Raw genomic sequence first — 15873 nt, 5'->3', positions numbered from 1 at the left:
GAGAGATGTCAGCGACTTGTGTCCTTTGTACTGTGTGGTGCCCTGAGCACCTCTGGGGACAGGTTATTTTTAGAGCACACGTACTGTGAGGGACACTTGAAATGCAACATGTGGCAGGAAAAGGATAGCAGCAAGGATGCTGAGGCGCTTACCCACGCTGACATGTGAGAAATAGTTCAAGGAACTGGACATATTGGCCTAGAAAACAGAGGCCTGTATAAAACAAAGAGTTTCTTTTATTGAGTTTTAGGGCTCACTATGGAAATCAGATTGATTTATCCCCTCCCTAGCCCATAAGTGTATAGACATATTTTTTTAATTCAAGGTAAAAATCTGTGCTCATTCATACAATATTTATGATCAAGTACAATTGTTCTTTTATTGTACTATCTCTGAAAGTTAAAGGAGAATGTATTAGCAACACAACAGTTTTTAACATTGAGAGCTTCATATCACAGGTGGGTTTGTAACCAGACACTGGATGACTATCTGTGAGTTCTATTATAGAAGGAAGAATGTCTGTGTTCCTTAATTCAATGCACACACGAATTGCCTGGAAACCCTGTTAAGTTGCAGACCCTAACGTAGTAGGTCTTGGCTGGAGCCCGAGGTTTGTCATTTCCAACAAGCTCCCAGTGATTCGGATGCTGCTGCTCTGCAGGCCACACTTTGATTAGCAAAGCTTTAAGGTTACTGCTTCTCCAACACTGTCTGATTTCAGTGGGAATCAACACGTCTAGCTTGTGTCACCTCAAATATAATGTCTTGTCTTTTAGACAAACAAACTAAACTAAAATGGAGTCATATACCTGTCACCAAAATGGAGTTTGGCCTTGCAATTCCACCTTGCTACTGCACCCTGATGAAATATATGAAACTGTTTTGCCTGTGCCTTTAATATAAACTGCAGACCCTGTGGAAAGGATGCTTCAGTGTTCGGTCCCCACTCAACATCTTAGCTCGGAGCCACTCTCCTGGGCCTTCTCTTGCACCTAAGCCCGTCCTGTTGAAGTCCCCCACATGCTGTCTTTGTCCCATGCTGATTTTGTTCAGATTGCATGGTTAGTGCTTTTTCCCAAGTTCAACCTTGGAGTATTTGAACAAGGTCTTGGTGTCTTCCTCTTTATCCCTATGCACTGTGAGGATTCAAGCTCTGCAGTAAACATCCTTGCCCTTCAACTCAGAGCCAGTCTTCCTGACACTGTTTCTGCCACCAGGTTCTTCCTGTCCTGAGCGGGGCGTAGACAAATACAGGCCACTCATGTCAATTTGCCATTTCATGTGACCCAGAAATTACTAGGAAGGCAGAGTTTATTCAATACATTTCCAAACATTGTCTATTTCTCTTCTGTAGGTAAAAGCTAGAGAAGAATACTGATAAAACTGAGAGTAGAGATTTATCTGCTGATGATAGTTACAACCTTCAGGAAAAAATGAGATGCTTCCTAAGAAGCATGTCATAATGAGATGCTGAGAGTTTCCAAGTGTAGAGATGCCTTTCCTCCTACAGGTAAGAGCTCCAAATAACTTCCTCTGTCAGAATTCCATCCTTAGGATGTTTCTGTGTAGTTCTGAAAATTTGACTACTAAATTAAATAAATCGCACAAAGGATGGTAGGAAAACATACCATCACTGAGAGAAAATGGAGTAATTTGAATAAGAGTAAGATAGTTCTTGACACATCCAACTAAACTTCTGGATCCCTAAATTTCTGGAACATATATTCAGATATAGCAGCATAGAAAGGTGGCCATTCCATCTCATAGTTTCGTCTACCAGCTATGAACTCTGACAGAATTTCTTATCTGAAAATTCCTGCTAATTATTTGATATACAGGGGTGGGCAAAAACAGGGCTACAATGTCTTGTATAAATAACACAACAATTAATAAAATAATACAAAAATAAACTGGGTTTTGCATACTCAAAACCCTAAACCTACTTTGTCCTCTCTGTGTATTCTATTTACTTGCTTTGTATTAGACTTATTTTCCCCCCAAATTGTAAACTCGTACAGGCAGGGACTATGTTCTAGTCTTCCTTTGCTTTCTCCTCAGTGCTGGGAATTTATTAGGGACTTAAAGAATGCTTGTTGGTTTATTATTGAAGATGTCACAGCAAACATTTTACCAGCAAGAGATGTTCAACCTGTTTTCTGTTTAGTAAGAACCGAGTCTGTTGTAACAGGTACTAATGGGTTGGGAAATTATAAACATGGCAGAGACCTTTGGCCTTTTGTTCTGAATTCTAAAAGGGAGGAGGGGCAGAAATTCTTTGGGATAGATGTGTGCAGCTACTTGTTTACCCATTGCAGGGAGTTGGAGGAAGGAGTCCGAGCAGGGCCTTTCCCAGCCCTCATTTCACGGAGTTGCCCCTGGCTTCCCTCCCCTTCAGAACGGCCATGGTTCCTACCCCCACTTAACAAGAAAATAGCGTGAGGACATCTCGTTACTTGGCTGCTGAAGAAGAAAGACAGCTGTGTGTTGTATATGACGGGTTTGTGTGGTGATCATTTCAAATGCTTCAAAACCTACAGGGAATAGGCTGGTCCGTGGGTAGTGGGTTATCAGAACTCAACTAAAGTTAGTGTCACTAAAGTTGGAAAACAACCCCCCACTACTCAATTTGACTGGCCTTTATCCTAGCCCTGGCTGGTGTGGCTCAGTGAATTGAGCACTGGTCTGCTAACTAAAAGGTCACCAGTTCAGTTCCCAGCCTGGGCACAAGCCTGGGTTGTGGGCCAGGTCCCCGGTTCAGGGCTTGCAAGAGGCAAAACCTACAAGGAATAAGTAGCCATATGCCTTCCTTTTTCTTGTTTCAAAAACAAAGCTGTCTCTTTCCCTGCCTCTCTCTCCTCTGGCTCCTTAACCTCATTAAGAAGCCATTGCCTTTATGAACTTGTCAGCTTCCATAATCACCCGAGCCAGTTCCTTAACATATCTATCCCAGGCCCTTCTGCTCTTGCTCCACCTCTCTATCTCTATTTCCATTCACACACACACACACACACACACACACACACACACACGATTCTGTTTCTCTGGAAAACCTTAATACAGGCTCCTTCCGCTATGACATGTGGAAGTTGGTCCTTTCTCACATGGCCACAATGGCTGCAACACATTAAACGAAACTCAAATGATCCAATAGAGAAGGGACCAACATAAACGTTGCCTGTCCTTCAGTTTCCAAAGAGCCTTCAGCACAGTGCAAATGAAGCTGCTAGGTACTGGAAATGCTTCCAGTGTTTTCTTCGCTGAAAACTTCTCAAGCAAAGCCCTGTAGTACATGAGTTAAACTTTCACTACCTCTGTCTGTCTGGATGTGAAGGCTATTCTGTTGAACTTGGTGAGAAATGAAAGACTAAAAGGGTGTCATGGGAGACAGGGGCCCCGGAGCTCTTATTGTGACAACTATGAAACTGAAAACAGTGGGGAACGGCAATCAAATGTAAGGATCTCCTAACTGGCACTTTAAGGTAAGCAACAGACGTTGCAGCATCTTGCATGAGAAAGCTGGAAATTCATTGATGAGTCTCACTATGGCATTCTGCTCTACAATTTTTCAACTTGATTTCTGTCCAGCCCTGAAAGCAACAGTGATATTCGTTCATGCTGATAGGCTGTGGATGTGATCATTTGTCCAGTTGGTCCTACTGCCCAGGAACCATTTTATTTCTCAGGCAAAGATCATTACTGACTATAAAAAATCAACAACAGACAAAAAATTAAATTCAACAATCCTACTTTTCTATATCTAGAAAGACTTCTCTCTACCAAAATGGGGGTCTCACCCATGATTTGGGGGTAGATGTTGGACTTTTTTTTAGCAAGTGTGTTTTATATCTTTGCAGATTCAAAATCATGAAATCCTTAGTCTTCTGGCTGCTGAACCTTGAATTTGTTTGTAGTTCAACACGTCTGTGATTATCTCGGAATGGGAAAGACAAAGAAGACGTGAACCCACTGGTAACTTCAATTTGTACTCCCCGGTGTCCTTAAACATTTATCTTAATACCTCTCACTCCTTTCCCATCCTTTTTTTTTTTAAAGTTTGTGTCCCAAACAGTGATAAGCCCAAGATTACATATTATCTGTAGTTTTCAAATCAATATTACCTTCTATCGCCATAACCGCGCAGTTTAGGGCTTTGCGGCCAGCTACCATGACAATAGATGCACAGCCTGGAACCAGTTTTAGTTAATTAGAGTCAATCAATCCCAACTCTGCAAACTTCCTCATGTGAAACAATAGTATAATGAACCAAAGTCAGCAAGATGATTGGGAAACACAAATTATTGCACCCTGATAAATTAAATGTGACTATTACAAAAACTTCTTTCTAAATGAATACTCAGGGAAGGACTATATGAGTATTTAATACAATTAAGAATATAGGGAAAATAAACTTAAATGAGCTATTAAGTGGCCATCTTTTTATTAAAGAAAGGAAAACACTCAGAGCTTGTATGGTGGGGAGATCTTATGGCATCTTTATGAGACTTCCCTTGAGAAAATATCTTTGTGTTGATGGGGTCCTTGGGTGGAGTGGACAGAATGCAAGACAGGCGCCCTGTGAGCACCAGAACCATGTCAGCGGGGTGTGAGAGCAAAAAGGGAAGGGTCTCAGCTTCCTTCTCTGTGTGTGTTCAATGTCTAGAAAGTGCGTTTGTGTGACCAAAGGGTCGGAGAGTTTCCCCAGAACTCTGGCAGATCCGACAGGCTATCTATCCTTGGTCTTGACGGCACACATTCTCAGAGTTCAAGGCCTGCTGTAGACTAAGTAAAATGAACAGCCATTTATACTTGTTATAGGTAGAGTAAGACAAAGGGCAAAGATTTGCCCTCCTTTAAGCCAAACCTTGCTGTTGCTTTATCCTAAGGTAATCTGAGAATCCTATCAAAACTGTTATTTTGGGAACCATGTTGATGGGACACAGTTAAATGCAGGGGGAGCAGGGGATAATGGGGGATTGGGGAGTTTGTGATGCAAATTGATATGGAGCCAATGTCGCATTAGGGAAACAAGAGGTGGAAAGCAAAAGGGTACTGGATGAGGTGGGTAGAGGAAGGAAGTTAAAAGAAATGTAAAAGGGTGACTTATAAAATTAGATTCTTATGCCTCACCTTAGGCTAAAATTGATCCTATGATTGGCTGTGGGCAGGGAACCAACTGGCATTAAAAAAAAATCCCCGTGCAAGGGGGTGGAGAGAGCTCTGACCTAGAGTTAGAGGACTTGGGGGTCCTCTTCCAGCAAGTTCTTTGATCTATTTGGCCTCTGTTTCCTGATCTACGAAATGAGTGTTGAAATAGATGATCACTGAAGGAGCTTCCAATTCAAATATTTCATATCCAGGTATAATTTCAAGAAGAATTTTTAATAACTTACTCCAGTGACACGTGTTTAACTACTGTTATTGACTGAATGTCTGTGTCTTCCCAAATTTTAAGTTGGAAACTAACCCCCACTGTGATGGTATTTGGAGGCGGAGCCTTCGGGAGATAATTAGGTCATGGGATTAGTGTTGGAATCAGAGGCTCCAGAGAGCTCTCGCTCCCGTTCTGCCCTGTGAAGACACAGGAAAAGAGGGGCATTTTTTTTTTATGAACCAGGACGTGGGCTCTCACCAGACACTGAACCTACTGGAGCCTGATCTTGAACTTCCCACTCTCCAGAACCGTGAGAAATGAGTCTTTATTGTTCTAGCCATCCCAACTATGGTAGTTTTGTTATTGCAGCCCAAACAGACTTGTGACAACCACTGAGTTACTTTGTTACTTCTGTCAAATAATCACACAGATCAAGGCAAATGCCAGAGATATTTGTAGCATGGTTCATAAGAATATTATGTTACATTAGATTGTATTGCTTTATACTAAGCTCCCATTTATTTTCTCTTATTCTGAATCAGTCTTTATATACTCTCAAATTCACATATAGTTTTTGTCATTTATCAGGTGCATAAACAGGACTTGTCTTAAAAGAGGATTAAAGATTGCTCACGTTCATGGTGAGACTTTTTATCCATCTGTATGTCATTAGGTTTCATTTTCCTTATTTTTAAAGATGGCTGCTGCAATAAGGTAGCTCACTGTTCTTCATGCTGTAAATTAATAGTCAAAATAATTTGATGCTTCTAGAAGACAAGAAAGAGGAGCCATGCTATTCTCAGTATTCTATAATATCTAGTACAGTATATGGTTATGAAGGTACTTATTCAGTAGCTGTTAGATGACAGGCAGGAGTGTAGATGAATGAAGAAGTTGCAGATGGGTGGGGGAAATAAACACATGGATAAAAAGAAGGTCAATGTAAATACAGTGGCACATAGTTTATATTTCTTTTCATTTGGATCAGTTTTAATTATCTTTATTAAAACTTATTTTAGGAAATGACAATAATTTGTGTAATAGAAACACATGACACAATTCTATACATTTTCATATTTATTTAGCATATTCAGACTCATCGAACTCTTAAGAAAAAGATAATTAAAAGATAAAATAATTTTTTACATCTCAAAGACATGCAGCAAATTTAAACCCACCTTCCATATCTCAGATTCAAATTCTATCATTAGCAATAAAATGAATTTAAAGGTTTCCTTTCTAGATATGTTTTATACCTATAACTTAAAACTCACAAAACCAGTTGCTTCTTCCCAAACCACGTTAAAACACACACACACACACACACACAAAGTATCTCCATTGGCCGTGACACCGCCAATTGGTGATGAGAAATTTGCTTGTGCTTTTGACATTTCTGTGTAAAACAACAGCTGCTCCACTCACTTGGAAGCAGCCTCTTTCCCCCACTGGGAATTCTTATCCCCGGTGGAGGTGGGTGGGCATCCGTCTGGCAATGGTGTTTGCATACAGAGATTCTCAGGCACTCTACGGCTGACAGCCAAAATGAATTCATTCTGTGAGAAATATGCTTTCCAGCACGAGGCGGCCAGACCTGCTTCCCTGTGGGGATCAGGGCATGAGGGGAACCACGGCGCTGCTCCCACCCCAGTGAGTCTGACACCCACAACCACACGGGGCCAGCCAGGTACAGTGTAGACACCTGAAGCTAATGCCTTAACTACCTCTCAACTATCAGCAGGAAAGTTTTAGGAGAAAAACGAGCAGATTATTTTCAACAGAAACATATCTGTGAATGTACTGGGTCCCCCTCTCCCTTTGTCTCTTATCATCCTCACCACCAATATTATCATTATTATTGTTCTTTCTGCCCTACCTTAAACCTTCCTGAAACTTGAATAGTGTTTATTTCTTTTTCCTCTGGCCTCTCTTCTTTTCTCATAGGTACCTTAAACCATTTAATGAACACCCTCACTCACTGGGCCCTGAAAATTCAACCCCAGGGAAGAAGTGGGATGAGTTTCACTTAGGCAAGTAACATCAAAACACTGAGCCCTGAGAAGGTGCCTATCATTCTGAGCCATTCCATACCGATTATCTGGGCCTGGATTCTGCTGATTGTATTTCTACTCTCATCACCATGGGCCTTTTGAAGGGCACTCCCTTACTCATCAATTCTGTGGTTATCTTGCATGGTTTCAGTGCAAGTCCAAGGCTGCCTCTGCACAAACTCAGGATACTCTTAGAATGTGGGATATAACTAGGAATGTGGGATATAATCTTTTCACTACACGTCCCCTGAAGCTTCTTGTCCTCCCATCCTCACCATTTTTCTAGATTCTGCTTCATTGTCACTTCCTCAGTGAAGAAGTCTCCTTTCTAGGTCAGATTCTCCGCTTAAATGCTCAAAGTACTTCAATTTGTCAGAGTATTTTTCAGTTGTGGTAATATGACCTTTAGGAAGTCCTCTGAAGTCCCCGCACTTGCTGTATTCTGTGCCCAGGAGGGCAGAATCAGGTCAGTTTGGTTCGTCCTTGAACCAGACCTGCATAGAGCTGGGCACATACCGGGGGCTTTGTACAAATTTGTTGAATAAAGAAATGACTAAGACTATTTAGATCCCTTTTTTCAAACACTCTCTCAGTTCTTAAAAAGGACCAGTAATTTATTTGTATAAGAATATTCTCTTAAGAAGAGCAAAGGAAACCTTTACTTCCACTGCCTAATTTTCTAAGTGAAAGGATTCTGTCCCTCAGGTCTAATACCATCCAATTTAGAAAAAAGAAAAATATGTTTGTTTTTAAATTTTTTAAAATTTAAAACGTTTATTGTTTTGGAGTCCTCAAAATCTGCTTCTTAAATGACAGATAGTCAATCTGCATTTATTCATTGTAGACACCATTTCTAACTTTTTTCTAAAAGTTTGATTTTACTTAAACCCTTTTGTAATGATTCATTTACTGAACACTTATTAGACATCTATTACTCAGCTAGGACCTCAGCTATGTGCTGTGAATAGAAAAATAACATCTACTGAGGAGCTACACACTTAATAAGAGATCTAAGATAACTGTGAGTATGGCGTGATGGATACCTACAGGAGAATTAATTAACTTTACCTGTGAAGATTAGGCAGCATCGCAAAGAAGGGGCGGCATCAGGGGCTGCTCTTGAGGATGAATGGAAGGCTGCCAGGCAGACAACGACTTCCTCCAGTCCCTCGGAAGGAAGAAAAATGGCACGAGTGAGGGCAAGGGGATGGTTCACACATTCAATTATTGTCCTGTGTAATTCAGACTTCATAACACACAGACCTGCCTATTTTATGAAACACCTCTCTGTATCCTCAGAGAGCAAGACCCTCTGAAACACAGCACCTCTTCATCTGGTTCTCAGACTAGTTGATCTGGAGGCAGTTTGCAGCAGGTCTGTTCAGACAGCTGTCGACGTGTGCAACCGCCCAGCCGTCAGAGAACACGGAGGGCCTCCTCCTGTGGAGATGGACTTACATGATTCACCGGTGACTGTGCTGTAACTCCTTCATGAAATCCCAAAGCAGTGGGAGCTCCACCTTCATTATTATCAGATGTCTTACAGGCACCCAAGTCAACACTTTAAAATGACTCCCTATGAGTTTCCAAGACCAAGTTTATCTTCAAGAAAATTTTCTGAAAGGAGCCTGCTAGAAGCTGGTTAGCAATACTATAAAAATGCCTTTTAATAGTAAGGATCCTGTGCTCCCCACATTCTGCCACTTTTACCCTAGAGACAAAAAAAATGTTTGAAAAGGAGCATATGAGTAAATTTCCCCAAAGATTATAGAAATTCCAAGAATTTCAAGTTTCTCTCTCTCTCTCTGCACCTGCTTCTCCTCTTCCTCTTCCTCTTCCTCCTCCTCCTCTTCTCTCCTCTCTTTCCTGTCTCTCTCTATGTGTGTGTCTATCTCCATGATGGATGGGTAGATTGATAGATGATAGGTATATAAATAAATGGGTAATTATATAGATAGTGATAGCAATAGAAAAAGAAAGGTAGACACTGTCCTTCAGAGAGCTGAAAAAAATTTTTCATCCCTGAATAAAATGCAGATTACTGTAGTTTGGGAATCAGAGGAATGAATTTTTAAACACATTTATTTCCTTATAAAATTACAATGTCACAGACTGCCAGATTTGAATCCATAAAACCTCCCGAAGCAGCCAGCCTTAGTCTGAAGGAAGCCTGCCTCCACCCTGCCACCTATCACGGGTCACCCACTGAGAGAGGACAGGCAGTAAGAGTCCCCATTGTGGAGAGGTCCTCACAGGTCCCTGCCCTGGAGTTCTCAGCTGACTTTATTCCAAATGTCCCCAAAGAAAGAGCTTTCCCTTTAAAATCATTTCCATTTTATATTTAAGACTGCTAAGGATATGCTTTTGTCAAAAAAGCTGCTGAGAAAGAAAAAGAAAAAGGAAAAGAAAATTGTTCTGAGACCTCGAGTTCCCTACAGCGTGAGCCAGCATCACATACTCAGCGGTGAGAGCGTCCTGGGCTTGAATGAATGAATGCGCTGCTTCCCACGCGGCCCTACGTGACCAACCACTTTCCTATGCTCCCGAACACCACCTTCTTCCCTTCTGAAGCCATCACTGGACTCCTCGCCTTTCACTGTGGCATGTTTTACCTTTAAAGCATTGCATTAGCAAACAGTTTATTTTTTCGTCAGCTGTAATCAGTTTTTGAATTCTGTTGTGTTTTATTTTTTTTTTTAGCCAAGTATGGTTCTCATGGTGTAGTAAATGACATTAGGCTTTTGTAAATTCTTGCAGAATATAACAGATCATTGGTTTTATAACACAGTTGCTGCTTTTGCATTCTGATGAGATTATTAGTAGCAGCCTAGAATGCAGCGTCGCTGCATACTGTTAGTTAAAAAAAAATAAAAGTTTACTAAATGGTCTCTTGTCAACTGTATCTGAAAATCATTATGGTTTCTCTGTTTCTTCTACATGAAGGGGCTCTTCAGCAAGCTGGTGGCTTATGTCAACATGAGGTTACAAAATTATTATCCCAGCTCTGTTTGTTTCAGTGGGGCTTATGCCACGCATTAGCACTCCTATTGTAAATCTCAGGGGCTTAGGCATTTGTACATCAGGTGTGAACAATTCCAGTGTTCCAGCAGCGGATCCTCAGAGCCAATCGGCCCAGTGGTGGCTTTCATTCGAAACAAATTCTAAGGGGAACAGAACGCACTGGGTTTCTTCGATTTGGCATCTCTCCATAACATAGATTAGCCCTTTGGGGTGTTTGGTGGTCTCCTATAGAGAGATTTAAAATTCTTCTATTAATATAATTAAGCATTTTCCCCCTCTTGGGCCCAGACTCTATAATGCAAATTAGCTACATGTGATATTTAAGGGGCAAATGGTCTTCCATGCACTGCAGCGTGGTGGGGTTGGTGAGAGGGAGAAGTGCCTGCTTGCGAACGGAAGTGCCTCGCACAGACCAGGGAGCAAAACATTTTCTTCCGTGTGTGGTTTCCTTTTTTTTTTAAGGGCTGAAATGATGACATTTGAAAATTGCCTATTGCATGTGCACCTCACCTTTCTCTCCATACCACTTTACACGTGCATATCTGCGATCTGCATTAAGATCATGACATTCTGCGCTTCAAATTGATGCAATGCCGAACGAAATGCTATCCTGTGAGGCGTAATGGTTCTCCAGAAGTCATGGCATTCAACGCAGTCAAAAATATAAATTTTTAAATGTGTAAATGCATATTAAAATGAGAGATCTGATTTGCTTCAGTAGTTCTGGCCTATGAGACAAGCAATAGAGTGTTTTAAAAAACTGCATGCATCTAGTTTGCATTTTTACCTGAAAATGGGAATAATGAAAATGATAAATTTTTTTAACTTTATAGTCTGTTTTGAAATTCCCTCCATGTGATAGTTCCAAAATTGAATCCATTTCTCTCTCTTCTTTTGCTTTTCTTTTTTCTTTTTCCTCAGTTTCTAGGGATATCTTTGTTTTATTGGCAACAACTTAAAATGAAACGATGTTTAAAATGAACATTATTCTCACCCTAGCCAGTGTGGCTCAATGGTGGGAGTGCTGTCCTGTCTACCAAACAGGTTGCCCTTCCAATCCAGGCACGTACCTAGGTTGTGGGTTCTACCCTGAGTGTGCAGGAGACAACCGATGGATGTTTGTCTCTCCCCTGGATGCCTCTCTCTGTGTCCTCTCTCTCTCTCTCTCTCTCTTTTTCTAAAAATAAAATAAAGTAAAATTGGCATTATTCTCTTTGGAATTTTAAGTGTATGATTCTTCTGATTCAGCTATTCAGCGACATTCTCTATCAGGTTTATTTGCAGATAATATTTAAGAACTGCAATGCAAGTTCTTCTTTAAAATGTTCTCTTAAATGACTACAGCTGGTTTTATTACACTAGTTCACCTAAATGGAAGAGTGAAATAATCGAATGAAAACCAACTTCCAGTGCTCAGGGTTTAGGACAAGAGCCAAACCTCTGGCTTCAGCCTAGTTGCAGAAACTGTGCTAAGTACTAGGGATGAGGAGGCCAACTGGGTTGTAATCTAAAGGGCAAGAAAGTAAAACACTATATAAATTAAATGAGCTATGGTGTATAATAAGAGGGTGTGTAGTCCCTGAAAATCAGTAAGATCAGAAACACCATTATACATGTTTACATTTCCTTGGCAGGAGCAGGCCCCTTACCCACAGATTAGGTTTCTGTGCAAATCAGTAGAGGATAATGGAACTCGAACTCTAAATGTAAGTAGGTAAGAGTTTAAAACTCACCTCCTACAATTGCTGTGTGATCTAGAGGGGAAAAATTAACTTCTCTTAACTTCAAATTTTTCTGCTGCGAAAATAGAGCAATAGTCATAGCTACCTGAAAGGTTTATTTCTTGCAGGGAGGTTATGCATGGAAGAAGTTTAATGCAGCACCTGACATACAGCAAGTGCTCATGAAATGCCATCTGGCAATAGGAACATTGTTCTTCACAGAGCCACTTCACCTGTGTGCCTGGAAGGGGAGGGTTTTGACCAGGGCGGCTCATTTCTTCCCGCTGGCGAATGGGCTTCTTTCCCCTGGTTTGAGTAGCGTACGTCAAAGTGATCTTGTGAAGTTCTCACCCACGTCACTTCATCCCACTATCTATTCTGACCTGGTAAACCTGTCCCTTAGTCCATTGTGCACTTCCCTTCTTTGTAAAATTAAATTGCAGCTGATGAGGGTGGTGGATATAATCAAAAGCATTCACATATGTGTTTACATATAAAGCGGAAGGTGGCTCCCTTTAATGACTATGATGTGGTCTCAGCTATGTCACATGAATGCTTTGAAGATTTGCGCTGTTTTACCCTGGAGCCGTGGTCTCTTTTTTTTCTATGTGAATGAGTACACTGTGCTGTTTTCCTGGGCACCAATCAGTGCACACTCGAATGGTCTCTGGCAAACGGCCAGGGTTATGAGCCAAGGCCTCCGCTCTCTGCTGTCAATCCAGAATTCCTGTATCATCAGTGCTGTGTGGGGACCCCCTCAGCTGACCCGACTTCCTGCAATGCTAACACCAAGCCTCCCCATCTCTTTGCCTGCCAGTTAGAATATGCTTCCTTCCTGTCTTAGTTCATTTGGGCTGCTATACCAGAATACCATAGACTGGGTGGCTCATTAACAGCATTCATTTCTCACAGTTCTAGAGGCCGGAATTTCAAAATCAAGGTAGTGGCAGATTGGGAGACTGATGAGAACCCACTTTCTAGTTCAGATACAGTGCCTGCTCATTGTGTTTTCACAGGGCAGAAAGGGAGAAAAGGTGGGACCTCTTTTGTGAGAGCCCTAATGTCATTCATGAGAGCTCCACCCCATGACCTAATCACCCTGAAAGGCCCCACCTCCTAATATCATTACATTGGGGATTCGGTGTCAACATAATACATCCGGGCGGAACTCAAACATTCAGCCAAAAAGACTTTCTTTAATTTAACCATTACAACACATGCATGCAAACATAATCAGCTCTCCTCATCAAACCTCTTTAGAGACATTCACTCGACAAATATGTGTTGAGTGCTTTTATGTACCAGGTGCTGAGCTAAGTACCAGGGACATAAACTAAATGAGAAAACTCTCGACCTTAAGAACACTGAGTTTATCCTAGACAACAGAGGATAGCTAGGAATCAAAAAATGAATAGATAACCAAAATACTTTCAGACTGTGATTAATGTTTTAAAAGAAATAAAGACAATGCTATCCCAAAAAGTAACAGGGGGATTTACTCCACTGATATGGACACAGAGTGCTTTCTGAGAAACAAACTATGTAAAAAAAAAAGACCCAGAGAATGAGGACTAGCTAAGCAAGTGACAAAGCAGTGGGAAAAACTTTTTTATTTTATGTATTTTATAATTTTTAGGGTGCCCTGACCAGGAATTGAGCCCACGACCTTGGCATACCAGTACAATGCTCTAACCAACTGAGCTACCTGTCCAGGGCCAGAAAAACTTTTTTAGACTGGATGCACGGTAATGGCAAAATCCTTGAATATGAGAGAGGACTGAAGATGTTTCAAGAACCCAACATAATTTCACACAGCAGCTACAGCCTAGTGAAGCTGCTGGGGACCAGGAGTCAAGAGCCAGAGCACGCAGGGTCTTGCAGACCTGGGGGGTTAGGGAAGGGTCGGGTCAGGTTCCGAGCATGGCAGAAAACGAATGCAGGGTTTTAAGCATCAGAGAGACCTGTTCCAACTCCTCATGTATGAATGCTGAAGTTTGAGTGGGGAAGGGAATACAGGGAAGTCAGGCTGGTAGCACGGAGGCCGGTTGGGAGGTTCTAGCAGCTTTTCAGAAAGTAGGGTGTGAACTGGGGAGGGCAGGAGGTGGCATGGGGGTGGCAAAGATGGAATTAATTCAAGGGATGTGAAGGTGGAATCGAAGGAACTCAATGACAGAATTTGGGGGGTGGGGAAAGGGGAATGAGAGGATGAAAGAAATGAAAGAATTGCTGATGACTCCAGGTTTCTGACTGAGTCACAGCGTATAGGGCGTATCATTGACTAAGATGAGGGGGACTAAGGAGGGGGTGGGCTTGGGGGGATCAGGAACATGGGCATATAAAGTTAGAAATGCCCATGCACACATGTAGTCCAAGTACAATTGTGAAGAAGGCACTACCCAACAGGGTTCTGTGTGGTCCACTTACCTATTCATCAATGTGTCAGCACTGATCACACTGGAAAACTTAAAAGTAACAGCCATCATTTGCTAGGTGACAATGATCCCGTTGGTGCATAGCATCATATTTATGTGTTAGCTAAATGTAATTTTGATGTCAGGATTGCTCCTTAGTATCAGGGCCAGCACACAAAGTTTATTGTATTAAATGCTCTCAGAATAAGAAATGTCTAGTTGGGAGACTTTTGCCAAAAAAAAAAGAAGGGGGCTGGAGGGATGGCAGTTCCAAATCCATAGACCGATGAGAAGGTCTCGTGATCTAGAATCTGAGAAATGAGAGTGGACCAACAGGAACACAGCCACCTGGAGAAATATGACATGGTAAATGCACACAGTATGCCTTGGTAAACACGCTGAAATGGTCTCACCGTGTTCCAGAAATGTCAATCCAAAGATATTTCCCCTAATGTACAGATCAAATGGGCTGCATGAGGGAAAGTGTTTGAAGGGAGGGAGGAGACAGGAGGAACATTTTACAATCACATCCCTGATTTTTATAAGAGAAGCACATCCCATCATGCAAATCAAAGAAATCTGTATAAAATGTTGCAGAACCATTTCTTTCAAATGAATGTAAGATGCTAATTGGTGATGTATGTAGTCCCAGAGATGCTTGACATGCAAAGAGTGAGTGAAGTACGACAAAGCATTTGTGTGGGCCATCTGGAGGGGCACACCACACTCCGCATGCGATGAGAAAGTGGAATTAAACAGGAACTTCGGAAACCAAGGTCTAAATATTCATGGCTCTGGGTGCTTACATCTTCTTCACAGATCAACACTCTGGTGGGAAAACCACTCTGTGCTCCCAGAGATGGTGCTAACCAGTTGTGAAATGGACCCCGACTCTCCCCTGCACAGGGAAGATTATCGCCGCCCCCTCTGCAATCTGGATCTGGCCATCTCTGCCGCTTTGCCACGCATGCAGATGGTGCTCCCCCTGTACTTGACATGGGAAACGAAGTTTCGCTCTGGCTTCCTTCCAGAAACAGGTATTTGATCTCATGTGATAACAAATGTACATTCAGATATCCAAGGTGAAGATGCTTTCGACATACACATACATGTACAGATATTTTCTACAATTACGGAAGATGTTCTACAAAATAGACACTTTTTTTCTGCTATATAACTGCACGAGAGAATTTTTTAACTCACCAAACTGTAAAAATCATGAATTATATTGGTGTTCATTTCAGCTTATAAATTGAATTTTCAAAAATTAAAACTTGAGGGCAACATCACCTTGGAAT

At 41.6% G+C, this 15873-nt stretch overlaps 1 long non-coding RNA gene across 2 annotated transcripts; it reads left to right on the top strand.

The window, feature by feature from the left end:
* The first annotated feature begins 3364 nt into the window (after nucleotides 1–3364).
* LOC119056140 (uncharacterized) lies at nucleotides 3365–15606 on the top strand. Of its 2 annotated transcripts, none has more exons than XR_005083831.2 (3): nucleotides 3365–3479; nucleotides 3855–3969; nucleotides 15395–15606. It is a non-coding gene; the product is annotated as an uncharacterized LOC119056140 (long non-coding RNA). The 2 variants fall into 2 exon arrangements; XR_005083830.2 differs by lacking the exon at nucleotides 15395–15606 and adding an exon at nucleotides 9769–10112.
* Nucleotides 15607–15873: the final 267 nt, after the last annotated feature.

The sequence above is a fragment of the Artibeus jamaicensis genome, unplaced genomic scaffold, assembly GCF_021234435.1.
Source record: "Artibeus jamaicensis isolate MK-2021 breed Jamaican fruit bat unplaced genomic scaffold, CSHL_Jam_final contig_354, whole genome shotgun sequence".
Taxonomy (NCBI): Eukaryota; Metazoa; Chordata; class Mammalia; order Chiroptera; family Phyllostomidae; genus Artibeus; species Artibeus jamaicensis.
The sequence above is the reverse complement of the archived record's forward strand: the minus strand, read 5'-3'. Positions and strand labels throughout refer to the sequence as shown.